This window comes from Bufo gargarizans, chromosome 3 (genome assembly GCF_014858855.1).
Source record: "Bufo gargarizans isolate SCDJY-AF-19 chromosome 3, ASM1485885v1, whole genome shotgun sequence".
NCBI lineage: Eukaryota > Metazoa > Chordata > Amphibia > Anura > Bufonidae > Bufo > Bufo gargarizans.
The window spans coordinates 343686175-343705544 of record NC_058082.1 but is presented as its reverse complement, the minus strand read 5'-3'; positions in this window follow the sequence as shown (position 1 = coordinate 343705544).

Genomic DNA, 19370 nt, shown 5'->3' with positions numbered 1-19370 from the left:
AGAGGTAGTCACCTGAAACGGTTTTCACTTCACAGGTGTGCCCTGTCAGGTTTAATAAGTGGGATTTCTTGCCTTATAAATGGGGTTGGGACCATCAGTTGCGCTGTGGAGAAGTCAGGTGGATACACAGCTGATACTCCTACTGAATAGACTGTTAGAATTTGTATTATGGCAAGAAAAAAGCAGCTAAGTAAAGAAAAACTAGTGGCCATCATTATTTTAAGAAATGAAGGTCAGTCAGTCCGAAAAATTGGGAAAAGGATAAGTTCATCCGAGTCACCAGCCTCAGAAATCGCAGGTTAACAGCAGCTCAGATTAGAGACCAGGTCAATGCCACACAGAGTTCTATCAGCAGACATATCTCTAGAACAACTGTTAAGATGAGACTGTGTGAATCAGGCCTTCATGGTAGAATATCTGCTAGGAGACCACTGCTAAGGACAGGCAAAAAGCAGAAGAGACTTGTTTGGGCTAAAGAACACAAGGAATGGACATTAGACCAGTGGAAATCTGTGCTTTGGTCTGATGAGTCCAAATTTGAGATCTTTGGCTCCAACCACCGTGTCTTTGTGCAACGCAGAAATGGTGAACGGATGGACTCTACATGCCTGGTTCCCACCGTGAAGCATGGAGGAGGAGGTGTGATGGTGTGGGGGTGCTTTGCTGGTGACACTTTTGGGGATTTATTCACAATTGAAGGCATACTGAACCAGCATGGCTACCACAGCATCTTGCAGCGGCATGCTATTCCATCCATTTTTCAACAGGACAATGACCCCAAACACACCTCCAGGCTGTGTAAGGGCTATTTGACCATGAAAGAGAGTGATAGGGTGCTGCGCCAGATGACCTGGCCTCCACAATCACCGGACCTGAACCCAATGGAGATGGTTTGGGGTGAGCTGGACCGCAGAGTGAAGGCAAAAGGGCCAACAAGTGCTAAGCATCTCTGGGAACTCCTTCAAGACTGTTGGAAGACCATTTCAGGTGACTACCTCTTGACGCTCATCAAGAGAATGCCAAGAGTGTGCAAAGCAGTAATCAAAGCAAAAGGTGGCTACTTTGAAGAACCTAGAATATGACATATTTTCAGTTGTTTCACACTTTTTTGTTATGTATATAATTCCACATGTGTTAATTCATAGTTTTGATGCCTTCAGTGTGAATCTACAATTTTCATAGTCATGAAAATAAAGAAAACTCTTTGAATGAGAAGGTGTGCCAAACTTTTGGTCTGTACTGTACTTTGATACAATTATTACGATTAGAGATGAGTAAATTTCATGTTATGAAACACATTTTGTTTGGTGGTAAAAAATGTATTGCGTTATGGATTCCGTTACCACGGACCATAACGCAAATTTATAATTGAATGCATAACGGAATGTCTTTAGAGGCAATCCGTTATTCTTTCCGTCATAATAGAAGTCTATGGCCTTCATAACGGATCCGTCCCGGTTCCCTTATGCAGGAGAGGACTCCCTAACATAACGGAAACGGGACGGATCCGTTTTTGCAGCCCATAGATTTCTATTATGACGTAATGAATAATGGAATGCCTCTAAAAGGGAATTCCTTCAAGACTGTTGGAAGACCATTTCAGGTGACTACCTCTTGAAGCTCATCAAGAGAATGCCAAGAGTGTGCAAAGCAGTAATCAAAGCAAAAGGTGGCTACTTTAAAGAACCTAGAATATGACATATTTTCAGTTGTTTCACACTTTTTTGTTATGTATATAATTCCACAGGGAGAGGACTCCCTAGCATAACGGAAACGGGATGGATCCGTTTTGCAGCCCATAGATTTCTATTATGATGCAATGAATAATGGAATGCCTCTAAAGGCACTCCGTTATGCATTCCGTCATAGAATTGCGTTATGGTACGTGGCTACTGAATCCATAACTAGAGTTGAGCGAACACCTGGATGTTCGGGTTCGAGAAGTTCGGCCGAACATCCCGGAAATGTTCGGGTTCGGGATCCGAACCCGATCCGAACTTCGTCCCGAACCCGAACCCCATTGAAGTCAATGGGGACCCGAACTTTTCGGCACTAAAAAGGCTGTAAAACAGCCCAGGAAAGAGCTAGAGGGCTGCAAAAGGCAGCAACATGTAGGTAAATCCCCTGCAAACAAATGTGGATAGGGAAATGAATTAAAATAAAAATTAAATAAATAAAAATTAACCAAAATCAATTGGAGAGAGGTTCCATAGCAGAGAATCTGGCTTCCCGTCACCCACCACTGGAACAGTCCATTCTCAGATATTTAGGCCCCGGCACCCAGGCAGAGGAGAGAGGTCCCGTAACAGAGAATCTGTCTTCATGTCAGCAGAGAATTAGTCTGCATGTCATAGCAGAGAATGAGGCTTCACGTCAGCCACCACTGCAACAGTCCATTGGCATATATTTAGGCCCAGCACCCAGGCAGAGGAGGGAGGTCCCGTAACAGAGAATCTGTCTTCATGTCAGCAGAGAATTAGTCTGCATGTCATAGCAGAGAATGAGGCTTCACGTCAGCCACCACTGCAACAGTCCATTGGCATATATTTAGGCCCAGCACACACACAGGCAGAGGAGAGAGGTCCCGTAACAGAGAATCTGGCTTCATGTCAGCAGAGAATCAGTCTGCATGTCATAGCAGAGAATGAGGCTTCACGTCAGCCACCACTGCAACAGTCCATTGGCATATATTTAGGCCCAGCACCCAGGCAGAGGAGGGAGGTCCCGTAACAGAGAATCTGTCTTCATGTCAGCAGAGAATTAGTCTGCATGTCATAGCAGAGAATGAGGCTTCACGTCAGCCACCACTGCAACAGTCCATTGGCATATATTTAGGCCCAGCACCCAGGCAGAGGAGGGAGGTCCCGTAACAGAGAATCTGTCTTCATGTCAGCAGAGAATTAGTCTGCATGTCATAGCAGAGAATGAGGCTTCACGTCAGCCACCACTGCAACAGTCCATTGGCATATATTTAGGCCCAGCACACACACAGGCAGAGGAGAGAGGTCCCGTAACAGAGAATCTGGCTTCATGTCAGCAGAGAATCAGTCTGCATGTCATAGCAGAGAATGAGGCTTCACGTCAGCCACCACTGCAACAGTCCATTGGCATATATTTAGGCCCAGCACCCAGGCAGAGGAGGGAGGTCCCGTAACAGAGAATCTGTCTTCATGTCAGCAGAGAATTAGTCTGCATGTCATAGCAGAGAATGAGGCTTCACGTCAGCCACCACTGCAACAGTCCATTGGCATATATTTAGGCCCAGCACCCAGGCAGAGGAGGGAGGTCCCGTAACAGAGAATCTGTCTTCATGTCAGCAGAGAATTAGTCTGCATGTCATAGCAGAGAATGAGGCTTCACGTCAGCCACCACTGCAACAGTCCATTGGCATATATTTAGGCCCAGCACACACACAGGCAGAGGAGAGAGGTCCCGTAACAGAGAATCTGGCTTCATGTCAGCAGAGAATCAGTCTGCATGTCATAGCAGAGAATGAGGCTTCACGTCAGCCACCACTGCAACAGTCCATTGGCATATATTTAGGCCCAGCACACACACAGGCAGAGGAGAGAGGTCCCGTAACAGAGAATCTGTCTTCATGTCAGCAGAGAATTAGTCTGCATGTCATAGCAGAGAATGAGGCTTCACGTCAGCCACCACTGCAACAGTCCATTGGCATATATTTAGGCCCAGCACACACACAGGCAGAGGAGAGAGGTCCCGTAACAGAGGATCTGGCTTCATGTCAGCAGAGAATCAGTCTGCATGTCATAGCAGAGAATCAGGCTTCACGTCAGCCACCACTGCAACAGTCCATTGTCATAAATTTAGGCCCAGCACCCAGGCAGAGGAGAGAGGTCCCGTAACAGACAATCTGGCTTCATGTCAGCAGAGAATTAGTCTGCATGTCATAGCAGAGAATGAGGCTTCACGTCAGCCACCACTGCAACAGTCCATTGGCATATATTTAGGCCTAGCACACAGGCAGAGGAGAGAGGTCCCGTAACAGACAATCTGGCTTCATGTCAGCAGAGAATCAGTCTGCATGTCATAGCAGAGAATGAGGCTTCACGTCACCCACCACTGCAACAGTCCATTGGCATATATTTAGGCCTAGCACACAGGCAGAGCAGAGAGGTCCCGTAACAGACAATCTGGCTTCATGACAGCAGAGAATCAGTCTGCATGTCATAGCAGAGAATGAGGCTTCACGTCACCCACCACTGCAACAGTCCATTGGCATATATTTAGGCTTAGCACACAGGCAGAGGAGAGGTTCATTCAACTTTGGGTAGCCTCGCAATATAATGGTAAAATGAAAATAAAAATAGGATTGAATGAGGAAGTGCCCTGGAGTCCAATAATATATGGTTATGGGGAGGTAGTTAATGTCTAATCTGGACAAGGGACGGACAGGTCCTGTGGGATCCATGCCTGGTTCATTTTTATGAACGTCAGCTTGTCCACATTGGCTGTAGACAGACGGCTGCGTTTGTCTGTAATGACGCCCCCTGCCGTGCTGAATACACGTTCAGACAAAACGCTGGCTGCCGGGCAGGCCAGCACCTCCAAGGCATAAAAGGCTAGCTCTGGCCACGTGGACAATTTAGAGACCCAGAAGTTGAATGGGGCCGAACCATCAGTCAGTACGTGGAGGGGTGTGCACACGTACTGTTCCACCATGTTAGTGAAATGTTGCCTCCTGCTAACACGTTGCGTATCAGGTGGTGGTGCAGTTAGCTGTGGCGTGTTGACAAAAGTTTTCCACATCTCTGCCATGCTAACCCTGCCCTCAGAGGAGCTGGCCGTGACACAGCTGCCTTGGCGACCTCTTGCTCCTCCTCTGCCTTGGCCTTGGGCTTCCACTTGTTCCCCTGTGACATTTGGGAATGCTCTCAGTAGCGCGTCTACCAACGTGCGCTTGTACTCGCGCATCTTCCTATCACGCTCCAGTGCAGGAAGTAAGGTGGGCACATTGTCTTTGTAGCGTGGATCCAGCAGGGTGGCAACCCAGTAGTCCGCACAGGTTAAAATGTGGGCAACTCTGCTGTCGTTGCGCAGGCACTGCAGCATGTAGTCGCTCATGTGTGCCAGGCTGCCCAGGGGTAAGGACAAGCTGTCCTCTGTGGGAGGCGTATCGTCATCGTCCTGCCTTTCCCCCCAGCCACGCACCAGTGATGGACCCGAGCTGCGTTGGGTGCCACCCCGCTGTGACCATGCTTCATCCTCATCCTCCTCCACCTCCTCCTCATCCTCGTCCTCCTCGTCCTCCAGTAGTGGGCCCTGGCTGGCCACATTTGTACCTGGCCTCTGCTGTTGCCAAAAACCTCCCTCTGAGTCACTTCGAAGAGACTGGCCTGAAAGTGCTAAAAATGACCCCTCTTCCTCCTCCTCCTCCTCCTCCTCCTGGGCCACCTCCTCTTCCATCATCGCCCTAAGTGTTTTCTCAAGGAGACATAGAAGTGGTATTGTAACGCTGATAACGGTGTCATCGCCACTGGCCATGTTGGTGGAGTACTCGAAACAGCGCAACAGGGCACACAGGTCTCGCATGGAGGCCCAGTCATTGGTGGTGAAGTGGTGCTGTTCTGTAGTGCGACTGACCCGTGCGTGCTGCAGCTGAAACTCCACTATGGCCTGCTGCTGCTCGCACAGTCTGTCCAGCATGTGCAAGGTGGAGTTCCACCTGGTGGGCACGTCGCATATGAGGCGGTGAGCGGGAAGGCCGAAGTTACGCTGTAGCGCAGACAGGCGAGCAGCAGCAGGATGTGAACGCCGGAAGCGCGAACAGACGGCCCGCACTTTATGCAGCAGCTCTGACATGTCGGGGTAGTTGTGAATGAACTTCTGCACCACCAAATTCAGCACATGCGCCAAGCAAGGGATGTGCGTCAAATTGGCTAGTCCCAGAGCTGCAACGAGATTTCGCCCATTATCACACACCACCAGGCCGGGCTTGAGGCTCACCGGCAGCAACCACTCGTCGGTCTGTTGTTCAATACCCCGCCACAACTCCTGTGCGGTGTGGGGCCTGTCCCCCAAACATATGAGTTTCAGAATGGCCTGCTGACGTTTACCCCGGGCTGTGCTGAAGTTGGTGGTGAAGGTGTGTGGCTGACTGGATGAGCAGGTGGAAGAAGAGGAGGAGGAAGCCGAGAAGGAGGAGGTGGCAACAGGAGGCAAAGAATGTTGCCCTGCGATCCTTGGCGGCGGAAGGACGTGCGCCAAACAGCTCTCCGCCTGGGGCCCAGCTGCCACTACATTTACCCAGTGTGCAGTTAGGGAGATATAGCGTCCCTGGCCGTGCTTACTGGTCCACGTATCTGTGGTTAGGTGGACCTTGCTACAGATGGCGTTGCGCAGTGCACACTTGATTTTATCGGATACTTGGTTGTGCAGGGAAGGCACGGCTCTCTTGGAGAAGTAGTGCCGGCTGGGAACAACATACTGTGGGACAGCAAGCGACATGAGCTGTTTGAAGCTGTCTGTGTCCACCAGCCTAAATGACAGCATTTCATAGGCCAGTAGTTTAGAAATGCTGGCATTCAGGGCCAGGGATCGAGGGTGGCTAGGTGGGAATTTACGCTTTCTATCAAATGTTTGTGAGATGGAGAGCTGAACGCTGGCGTGTGACATGGTTGAGACGCTTGGTGACGGAGGTGGTGGTGGTGGTGTTGGTGGTACATCCCCTGTTTGCTGGGCGGCAGGTGCCAACGTTCCTCCAGAGGCGGAGGAAGAGGCCGAGGCGGCAGCAGCAGAATAGGCCGAGGCGGCAGCAGCAGAAGAGGTAGCAGGGGGAGCCTGAGTGACTTCCTTGGTTTTAAGGTGTTTACTCCACTGCAGTTCATGCTTTGCATGCAGGTGCCTGGTCATGCAGGTTGTGCTCAGGTTCAGAACGTTAATGCCTCGCTTCAGGCTCTGATGGCACAGCGTGCAAACCACTCGGGTCTTGTCGTCAGCACATTGTTTGAAGAAGTGCCATGCCAGGGAACTCCTTGAAGCTGCCTTTGGGGTGCTCGGTCCCAGATGGCGGCGGTCAGTAGCAGGCGGAGTCTCTTGGCGGCGGGTGTTCTGCTTTTGCCCACTGCTCCCTCTTTTGCTACGCTGTTGGCTCGGTCTCACCACTGCCTCTTCCTCCGAACTGTGAAAGTCAGTGGCACGACCTTCATTCCATGTGGGGTCTAGGACCTCATCGTCCCCTGCATCGTCTTCCACCCAGTCTTGATCCCTGACCTCCTGTTCAGTCTGCACACTGCAGAAAGACGCAGCAGTTGGCACCTGTGTTTCGTCATCATCAGAGACATGCTGAGGTGGTATTCCCATGTCCTCATCATCAGGAAACATAAGTGGTTGTGCGTCAGTGCATTCTATGTCTTTCACCGCTGGGGAAGGGCTAGGTGGATGCCCTTGGGAAACCCTGCCAGCGGAGTCTTCAAACAGCATAAGAGACTGCTGCATAACTTGAGGCTGAGACAGTTTCCCTGGTATGCATGGGGGTGATGTGACAGACTGATGGGGTTGGTTTTCAGGCGCCATCTGTGCGCTTTCTGCAGAAGACTGGGTGGGAGATAATGTGAACGTGCTGGATCCACTGTCGGCCACCCAATTGACTAATGCCTGTACCTGCTCAGGCCTTACCATCCTTAGAACGGCATTGGGCCCCACCATATATCGCTGTAAATTCTGGCGGCTACTGGGACCTGAGGTAGTTGGTACACTAGGACGTGTGGATGTGGCAGAACGGCCACGTCCTCTCCCAGCACCAGAGGGTCCACTAACACCACCACGACCATGTCCACGTCCGCGTCCCTTACTAGATGTTTTTCTCATTGTTATGGTTCACCACAACAACAAATATATTATTTGGCCCAATGTATTGTATTCAAATTCAGCGGGATATAAATTTGAGGCCTAGTATTTAGGCGCTGGGTGACCGGTATGGATTTAGTGACAGAATTAGACTTGGAAATGCACAGAAGCGTGTGTGTGTGAAGTTATTCTGAATGACCCAATGTGCACCTTGAATATTATATACCCTTTTAGGGATAGATTTCAAATAGCTCTGATATAGCAGAAACCACTAAATTATGAAATTGCTAAATTGGGAATTGTATTTCAACCCAGAACAAGAAATGTGCTTGAACGGACACTAAATAACTCGCCCAGCTACAGCACTAACGAGAGATTTAGCAGGATATAAATTTGAGGCCTAGTATTTAGGCGCTGGGTGACAGGTATGGGTTTAGTGACAGAATTAGACTTGGAAATACACAGTAGCGGGTGTGTGTGAAGTTATTCTGAATGACCCAATGTGCACCTTGAATATTATATACCCTTTTAGGGATAGATTTCAAATAGCTCTGATATAGCAGAAACCACTAAATTATGAAATTGCTAAATTGGGAATTGTATTTCAACCCAGAACAAGAAATGTGCTTGAACGGACACTAAATAACTCGCCCAGCTACAGCACTAACGAGAGATTTAGCAGGATATAAATTTGAGGCCTAGTATTTAGGCGCTGGGTGACAGGTATGGGTTTAGTGACAGAATTAGACTTGGAAATACACAGTAGCGGGTGTGTGTGAAGTTATTCTGAATGACCCAATGTGCACCTTGAATATTATATACCCTTTTAGGGATAGATTTCAAATAGCTCTGATATAGCAGAAACCACTAAATTATGAAATTGCTAAATTGGGAATTGTATTTCAACCCAGAACAAGAAATGTGCTTGAACGGACACTAAATAACTCGCCCAGCTACAGCACTAAGGACAGATTTAGCTGGATATAAATTTGAGGCCTAGTATTTAGGCGCTGGGTGACAGGTATGGGTTTAGTGACAGAATTAGACTTGGAAATACACAGTAGCGGGTGTGTGTGAAGTTATTCTGAATGACCCAATGTGCACCTTGAATATTATATACCCTTTTAGGGATAGATTTCAAATAGCTCTGATATAGCAGAAACCACTAAATTATGAAATTGCTAAATTGGGAATTGTATTTCAACCCAGAACAAGAAATGTGCTTGAACGGACACTAAATAACTCGCCCAGCTACAGCACTAAGGACAGATTTAGCTGGATATAAATTTGAGGCCTAGTATTTAGGCGCTGGGTGACAGGTATGGGTTTAGTGACAGAATTAGACTTGGAAATACACAGTAGCGGGTGTGTGTGAAGTTATTCTGAATGACCCAATGTGCACCTTGAATATTATATACCCTTTTAGGGATAGATTTCAAATAGCTCTGATATAGCAGAAACCACTAAATTATGAAATTGCTAAATTGGGAATTGTATTTCAACCCAGAACAAGAAATGTGCTTGAACGGACACTAAATAACTCGCCCAGCTACAGCACTAACGAGAGATTTAGCAGGATATAAATTTGAGGCCTAGTATTTAGGCGCTGGGTGACAGGTATGGGTTTAGTGACAGAATTAGACTTGGAAATACACAGTAGCGGGTGTGTGTGAAGTTATTCTGAATGACCCAATGTGCACCTTGAATATTATATACCCTTTTAGGGATAGATTTCAAATAGCTCTGATATAGCAGAAACCACTAAATTATGAAATTGCTAAATTGGGAATTGTATTTCAACCCAGAACAAGAAATGTGCTTGAACGGACACTAAATAACTCGCCCAGCTACAGCACTAAGGACAGATTTAGCTGGATATAAATTTGAGGCCTAGTATTTAGGCGCTGGGTGACAGGTATGGGTTTAGTGACAGAATTAGACTTGGAAATACACAGTAGCGGGTGTGTGTGAAGTTATTCTGAATGTCCCTATGTGCACCTTCAATATGATCTACCCTTTTAGGGATAGATTTCAAATAGCTCTGATATAGCAGAAACCACTAAATTATGAAATTGCTAAATTGGGAATTGTATTTCAACCCAGAACAAGAAATGTGCTTGAACGGACACTAAATAACTCGCCCAGCTACAGCACTAACGAGAGATTTAGCAGGATATAAATTTGAGGCCTAGTATTTAGGCGCTGGGTGACAGGTATGGGTTTAGTGACAGAATTAGACTTGGAAATACACAGTAGCGGGTGTGTGTGAAGTTATTCTGAATGACCCAATGTGCACCTTGAATATTATATACCCTTTTAGGGATAGATTTCAAATAGCTCTGATATAGCAGAAACCACTAAATTATGAAATTGCTAAATTGGGAATTGTATTTCAACCCAGAACAAGAAATGTGCTTGAACGGACACTAAATAACTCGCCCAGCTACAGCACTAACGAGAGATTTAGCAGGATATAAATTTGAGGCCTAGTATTTAGGCGCTGGGTGACAGGTATGGGTTTAGTGACAGAATTAGACTTGGAAATACACAGTAGCGGGTGTGTGTGAAGTTATTCTGAATGACCCAATGTGCACCTTGAATATTATATACCCTTTTAGGGATAGATTTCAAATAGCTCTGATATAGCAGAAACCACTAAATTATGAAATTGCTAAATTGGGAATTGTATTTCAACCCAGAACAAGAAATGTGCTTGAACGGACACTAAATAACTCGCCCAGCTACAGCACTAAGGACAGATTTAGCTGGATATAAATTTGAGGCCTAGTATTTAGGCGCTGGGTGACAGGTATGGGTTTAGTGACAGAATTAGACTTGGAAATACACAGTAGCGGGTGTGTGTGAAGTTATTCTGAATGTCCCTATGTGCACCTTCAATATGATCTACCCTTTTAGGGATAGATTTCAAATAGCTCTGATATAGCAGAAACCACTAAATTATGAAATTGCTAAATTGGGAATTGTATTTCAACCCAGAACAAGAAATGTGCTTGAACGGACACTAAATAACTCGCCCAGCTACAGCACTAAGGACAGATTTAGCTGGATATAAATTTGAGGCCTAGTATTTAGGCGCTGGGTGACAGGTATGGGTTTAGTGACAGAATTAGACTTGGAAATACACAGTAGCGGGTGTGTGTGAAGTTATTCTGAATGACCCAATGTGCACCTTGAATATTATATACCCTTTTAGGGATAGATTTCAAATAGCTCTGATATAGCAGAAACCACTAAATTATGAAATTGCTAAATTGGGAATTGTATTTCAACCCAGAACAAGAAATGTGCTTGAACGGACACTAAATAACTCGCCCAGCTACAGCACTAAGGACAGATTTAGCTGGATATAAATTTGAGGCCTAGTATTTAGGCGCTGGGTGACAGGTATGGGTTTAGTGACAGAATTAGACTTGGAAATGCACAGTAGCGGGTGTGTGAAGTTATTCTGAATGTCCCTATGTGCACCTTCAATATGATCTACCCTTTTAGGGATAGATTTCAAATAGCTCTGATATAGCAGAAACCACTAAATTATGAAATTGCTAAATTGGGAATTGTATTTCAACCCAGAACAAGAAATGTGCTTGAACGGACACTAAATAACTCGCCCAGCTACAGCACTAAGGACAGATTTAGCTGGATATAAATTTGAGGCCTAGTATTTAGGCGCTGGGTGACAGGTATGGGTTTAGTGACAGAATTAGACTTGGAAATGCACAGTAGCGGGTGTGTGAAGTTATTCTGAATGACCCTATGTGCACCTTGAATATTATATACCCTTTTAGGGATAGATTTCAAATAGCTCTGATACAGCAGAAACCACTAAATTTTTAAATTGCTAAATTGGGAATTGTATTTCAACCCAGAACAAAAAATGTGCTTTGACGGACACTAAATAACTTTCCCAGCCACAACAGGACAGCGGTAACGAGAGATTTAGCGGGATATAAATTTGAGGCCTAGTATTTAGGCGCTGGGTGACCGGTATGGATTTAGTGACAGAATTAGACTGGGATATGGCCAAAAAATAACCACACTATTGCTGGTTAAATGCACTTGGTGATGGGCGCAGCTTGCCCCTGATGTAGTATATGGCCAAAAAATGAACAGACTATTGCTGGTTAAATGCACTTGGTGTCACAGCTTGACCAACCACACTACTGAGGGTTAAATGCACTTGGTGACGGGCGCAGCTTGCCCCTGATTTAGTATATGGCCAAAAAATGAACAGACTATTGCTGGTTAAATGCACTTGGTGTGATAGCTTGACCAACCACACTACTGAGGGTTAAATGCACTTGGTGTGACAGCTTCACCCTGATGTAGGCTTTAGCCAAAAAACAACCACACCATTGAGGGTTAAATGCACTTGGTCGCAGCTTGTGCTGGCGCACCACAAGACACAAAATGGCCGCCGATCACCCCAGAAAAATGTGACTGACAAACGGTCTGGGCAGCCTAAAAACAGTGAGCAATTGAGGATCAGCAGCTCAATGATCCACAGCTGCAGATCGATCAGTTAATCAAGTCCTTTGGAGGAGTTAATCTGCCTAATCTCGCCCTACTGTCGCAGCCGCAACCTCTCCCTACGCTAATCAGAGCAGAGTGACGGGCGGCGCTATGTGACTCCAGCTTAAATAGAGGCTGGGTCACATGGTGCTCTGGCCAATCACAGCCATGCCAATAGTAGGCATGGCTGTGATGGCCTCTTGGGGCAAGTAGTATGACGCTTGTTGATTGGCTGCTTTGCAGCCTTTCAAAAAGCGCCAAGAAAGCGTCACAAAAGCGCGAAGAAAGCGACGAACACCGAACCCGAACCCGGACTTTTACGAAAATGTCCGGGTTCGGGTCCGTGTCACGGACACCCCAAAATTCGGTACGAACCCGAACTATACAGTTCGAGTTCGCTCATCCCTATCCATAACGCAATTCACCTTTTACCACCAAACAAAGCATGAACGAATTACAAAATATAAAATTAGCTTATCTTTAACCAGCTCAGCTCCCCTAGCTTAAACACCCTTAATGACCAGACCACTTTTTACAATTCTGTACTACACTACTTTCACCGTTTATTGCTCGGTCATGCAACTTACCACCCAAATGAATTTTACCTCCTTTTCTTCTCACTAATAGAGCTTTCATTTGGTGGTATTTTATTGCTGCTGACATTTTTACTTTTTTTGTTATTAATCGAAATTTACCAAATTGTTTGAAAAAAAAGACATTTTTCACTTTCAGTTGTAAAATCTTTTAAAAAAAACGACATCTATATATAAATTTTTCTCTAAATTTATTGTTTTACATGTCTTTGATAAAAAAAATGTTTGTGTAAAAAAAAAAATGGTTTGGGTAAAAGTTATAGCGTTTACAAACTATGGTACAAAAATGTGAATTTCCGCTTTTTGAAGCAGCTCTGACTCTCTGAGCACCTGTCATGTTTCCTGAGGTTCTACAATGCCCAGACAGTAAAAAAAAACACAAATGACCCCATTTCAGAAAGTAGACACCCTAAGGTATTCGCTGATGGGCATAGTGAGTTCATAGAACTTTCTATTTTTTGTCACAAGTTATCGGAAAATAAAATTTTACATGAACTCGCCATGCCCCTTACAAAATACCTTGAGGTGTCTTCTTTTCAAAATGGGGTCACATGTGGGGTATTTATACTGCCCTGGCATTTTAGGGGCCCTAAAGCGTGAGAAGAAGTCTGGAATATAAATGTCTAAACATTTTTACGCATTTGGATTCCGTGAGGGGTATGGTGAGTTCATGTGAGATTTTATTTTTTTGTCGCAAGTTAGTGGAATATGAGACTTTGTAAGAAAAAACAAAAACAAAAAAATCAATTTCCGCTAACTTGTGCCAAAAAAATGCCTGAATGGAGCCTTACAGGGGGGTGATCAATGACAGGGGGATGATCAGGGAGTCTATATGGGGTGATCACCACCCTGTCATTGATCACCCCCCTGTAAGGCTCCATTCAGACGTCCGCATGTGTTTTGCGGATCCGATCCATGGATCCGTGGATCCGCAAAACACATACGGACCTCTGAATGGAGCCAGCCTTACAGGGGGGTGATCAATGACAGGGGGTGATCAGGGAGTCTATATGGGGTGATCACCCCCCTGTCATTGATCACCACCCTGCAAGGCTCCATTCAGACGTCCGTATGTGTTTTGCGGATCAGATCCATGGATCCGCAAAACACATACAGACCTCTAAATGGAGCCAGCCTTACAGGGGGGTGATCAATGACAGGGGGGTGATCAGGGAGTCTATATGGGGTGATCACCCCCCTGTAAGGCTCCATTCAGACGTCCGTATGTGTTTTGCGGATCCGATCCATGGATCCGTGGATCAGCAAAACACATACGGACGTCTTAATGGAGCCAGCCTTACAGGGGGGTGATCAGGGAGTCTATATGGGCTATATGTCATTGATCACCCCCCTGTAAGGCTCCATTCAGACGCCCGTATGTGTTTTGCGGATCCATGGATCGAATCCACAAAACACATACGGACGTCTGAATGGAGCCTTACAGGGGAGTGATCAATGACGGGGGGTGATCAATGACAGGGGGGTGCATCTGGGAGTTTAATATGGGGTGATCAGGGGTTAATAAGTGACAGGGGGGGTGTAATGTAGTGGTGTTTGGTGCTACTTATTACTGAGCTGCCTGTGTCCTCTGGTGGTCGATCCAAGCAAAAGGGACCACCAGAGGACCAGGTAGCAGGTATATTAGACGCTGTTATGAAAACAGCATCTAATATACCTTTTAGGGGTTAAAAAAAATTGCATCTACAGCCTGCCAGCGAACGATCGCCGCTGGCAGGCTGTAGATCAGCTAGTTTACCTCCGGTTCCTGTGAACGCGCGCGCCTGTGTGCGCGCATTCACAGGAAATCTCGCGTCTCGCGAGATGACGCCCCGGCGCGTCCACTCGGAATAACAGGGTCGCCGCAAAGACGCAATCCTGCGTACGGCAGTCCTGTAGTGGTTAATTACGATATAAATGTAACTCTGACATATACTGTATATTTATTACTAGAGATGAGCGAAGTTTTGAAAAATTCAATTCTGCAGATTTACCGAAGTTCCACAAGTAATTTGATTTGTTATAAATTAATTTGTCATGAATAGCTATAAATCAGGTATACCCAGTCCACTCTGCTTTAGGGTCAAGCCACATCAAGCGGTCATGCTGCAGGCGGGTTGCAGCCTTGCTGCGGTGAAGAGCTGCGTGGCCAATTAGCCCGCAGCTGCCTTTCATTTAATAATGAGGACAGCCGTGTATAGTCTATCTTCATTATTAATGGCCGCTCGGCACCTTTAATGCACCTTTAAACAGGGGCTGTACTCACTTCTCCAACCCCAGCGCTCTCCGGCCCTACAGGTGGGAGCCCTTCTTCTGCCATATGCTTTTCCTCTTTTTCCACATCATCTAATATCGGTGACAATGTGTCATCAGGACCATCCAGCTCCTCCTCTCTGAATCTTGCTGACTTTTCTAGATAACGGGGACTTTGAAGGATGATTTGGAATAAGTAAAGCCAGCAGAAGATGAGGATGGTCATCATTAAGACTTGGTTACCCTAAGGAGTGCAGACTGGATGGTATTGGTTGGCACGCTGGCACCGGAACAATAAAGGCTTCCATCTTATTGGTACTGAATTACATTTACGACTGATGTAGAAATAAATAAATGTAGGAATAAATAAAACAGATGCAGCATAATTCTACCTGCACACTCCCATATTCTTCTATTAATCATTTTCAGCAACACTGTCCCTATCTCATGAGCACTTGCTATGTCTGTCCCTATGCTTAGCTCACAGGACAATGGCGGAGACCACACGGGACAAGGGTTTTATAGGGCTCTGACATCACAGAGGATGGTTAGCTGCTGACTGGCTGTACGGCATTATGGGTGAGCTTGAGTTCTTGGGCTTGTCTCCTTGAGTTCCCAGGCTTGTCGCCATTTTAGGAAAACCTGATTCGTTACCACAATGCTTGAGGAAATTCAGGTTCGTTGCAAACTGAAGTTTTCCTAAACTTCGGACCGAATTCCGCTTCGAATGCTTCGCTTGGCTCAACACTATTTATTAAAAAAAAGTTACATGATTTTTTTGTATCTATGGTTAACACATTCTTCTCATATATTTTAATGTAGTACTCTATTACACTTTATATTGCCTCTGACCTGTTATCATTACCTCTGCAGTCACTCAACACATAGAGCAGTCTGCATGCAATAAAAATGTCATTACTTCTTTTTTATTCTGCCTCTTGTTAGCTAAACAATACTTGCCTGTAAAATAGGAAGCAGCAAATTCTTTAAGATAAAAAGTAAAGATATCATCCTACTTGGATATGAGCTCTCTTCTCCCTCCTTTTCCTCCTTGTACTTTCTTATTATACACCACCAAGAAGCTCCCTCCTTGCCCCCGGCTTGTCCTCTGAAAAGAATTCAGCAGTTCCATGGCAGGAGGGGTAAGCGCAAGGCTAGTGTTCTTCCATTGGCTGGCATTGTGTAGAAGGCACTGTTCAGCTCAGTGGTGCTGAAAGACATCTGGACAAGGAAGACAAGATTCTGAAAATGTGAAGATACTGCAGTTTAAGAGAAATAATAAAAAAAAGCAGATAATTTTTTACGCTTTAAGGAATATTTTTGGTGTTTCTCTTTCATAGCAGTCGCCAAAATGTATTCAGAACTGTGCTTAGCAACAAAGGATGCTTTCTGCAGGTGACAGGAAGGATTTTAGTTCACATTGAGAGCACTGCTAGTAGTGCATATTCATATGTGCCAAGTACACTTCCAGTTAATGGAACCAGGAACTCTTCTGGGTATTTTTTTAATTGAGCAGTTTTACAGAAGGGACTGACTGTGGGACTTCATCTCACTGACAGACTTCCTTCTTAAGAAGATTATTGCATAAACAGACATATAACACATAATATTCTGGGATTAAACGTATCTTGAACCCAAAGCATTATAACACAGTTACATGTATATTTTAGGAAATATTATAATCTTACTTCTTTTAAGCAGTTTTTCTGTATGAGACGTTCACCTTGATCATGCATTTTTGAGGACATATTGCAACAGAGCTGTAGATATCCTCCCTTATAAGCAATATTTCTAGGAGAGAGTACTTAAATAATGCACGCCACATTTTTATCTGTAGAAGTCAATTTGAATTTGACAGAAAACCTTAGTACACCTCCATATTAAATTAGTAGGGTGCTGTATTAGAGACAGGAGATGTATTACTGTATTGTACAGCTCAACTATATTCCTTTGTGCATGAGGCCTTAGTGCTCATGCACATGGCTGCATTATATATCTGTTATGGGCCCATACCATACTACTGTGGACACAGAGGCTGAGTCTCACACATTCATACCCTATGGAAATCAATAAGGTTTCTAGCCTGCCTAGTCCCTGGAAAGGTGTATAATGTCTTCTGATCTTCTGTGTCTGACCTCTGCCTGTTTACCATGTTGATCCTCTGATAACTGTCCTGCATTTAGGAGTAGCCCTGAGCAAATCCATTCAGTGGCACAGTGGTTTTACAACCATTGCATTACAATAATATAATAACAATGTTTGTCCAGAGCCATGAGCAAGCAAAGATATCCCTCCTTATTACACAATTACTGCTTCCTGATTAAATATTGCCTACAGTCAACAGAGCATCTAGGAATACAGCTTAATAGCAATAGTTGAAACTGATGTAAACTATAAAATGCGATGGTAATTTGTAAACTCTTCAGAATTTTTTTTAAATGTTTGCATAAATTGGACCTAACGCTACATCAGATGTTTGTACAAGTCCTAAAAGTAGATAAAGATACCAAATCAAACAAATGAGTCAAAAATATCAGACTTGATAATTTATTAATTCAGGAAAATTATCAAGTATCACATGTCTGTCTGTGGCAAAAGTATGTGAACCTTTAGGATAATTTGAAGGTGAAATTAAAGTCAGATGTTTTTAATCAATGGGATGACAATCAGGTGTGAGTGGGGGACCTGTCCAAATCTCGTCTTCACAACACTTGTTTGTGGAAGTGTATCATGTCACGAACAAAAGAGATTTCTGAGGACCTCAGAAGAAGAGTTATTAATGCTCATCAGGTTACAAAAACTATCTCTGAAGAGTTTGGACTCCACTAATCCGCAGACAGATTTGTACAAATTCAAAAAATTCAAGACCATTCCCCAGAACTGATCGACCAAAAAAGATCATGCCAAGGATAAGGAGTGTAATAAGGCCTTTCTCACATGAGCTAATGTTAATGTTCAGGAGTCCATCATCCTGAACTACAATGAGGTGTGCATGGTAGGACTGCAAGGAGAAAACTGCTGCTCTCCAAAAAGAACATTGCTGCCTGTCTGCAGTTTGCCAAAGATCAACTGAGTTAGGCTACTTTCACACCTGCGTTAGATGCGGATCCATCTGGTATCTGCACAGACGGATCTGCATCTATAATGCAAACGCTTGTGTCCGTTCAGAACGGATCAGTTTGCATTATTCTTTTTAAAAAAAAGTCTAAGTCAAAACAGATCTGTCCTGACTTACATTGAAAGTCAATGGGGGACGGATCCGTTTTCAATTGCACCATATTGTGTCAGTGAAAAACGGATCCGTTCCCATTGACTTACATTGTAAGTCAGAACGTATCAGTTTGGCTCCGCATTGCCAGGCGGACACCAAAACGCTGCAAGCAGCTTTTTGGTGTCTGCATCCAGAGCGGAATGGAGGCGGAACGGAGCCAAACCGATGCATTCTGAATGGATCCTTATCCATTCAGAATGCATTGGGGCTGAACTGCTCCGTTTTGAACCATTTTTGAGATCCCTGAAACGAATCTCACAAACGGAATTCAAAATGCCAGTGTGAAAGTAGCCTAAGGCAGAAGGCTACTGGAACAATGTTTTGTTGACAGATTGTTTAGAGAAAAGAAACCACTACATTCCAGAATAAAAATCTCATCCCATCTGACATGGTGTTGGTAGTATCATTGTTTGGTCCTGTTGTGCTGCATCTGGGCCAGGATGGCTTGCCATCATTGATGAAACAATGAATTCAGAAATATACCAGCAAATTCTTGCTAAATATGTCAGGACATCTGTCTGTCAGCTGAATCTCACAAGATCATGGGTCATGCAGCAAGACAAGGATCCTAAACACACAAGTCGTTCTACCTAAGAATCGTTAAAAAAAGGATAATCCAATTGAAATGTTGTGGAAAAACCTGATGTGAGCAGTTCACAGGAGGAAACACACCATCATAATAGAGTTAGAGGCTATGGACAGCTTTGGAGGATTTTTTTTTTATTATTATTAGTGCATTGTACTCATTTTTATCTAAAAATTTTTTTTTTAATTGGTCTTTATTAAAATTCTCAGCCCCTTTCTCTGTACAGCCTTCAGATTCTCTAGTACCAGGCTCTGTGTATATACTGCTTCCCATCAGGCAGCTCAGGTGACGACTCTTTATGTCTGGTCTCCTGACCCCATAAACACACATT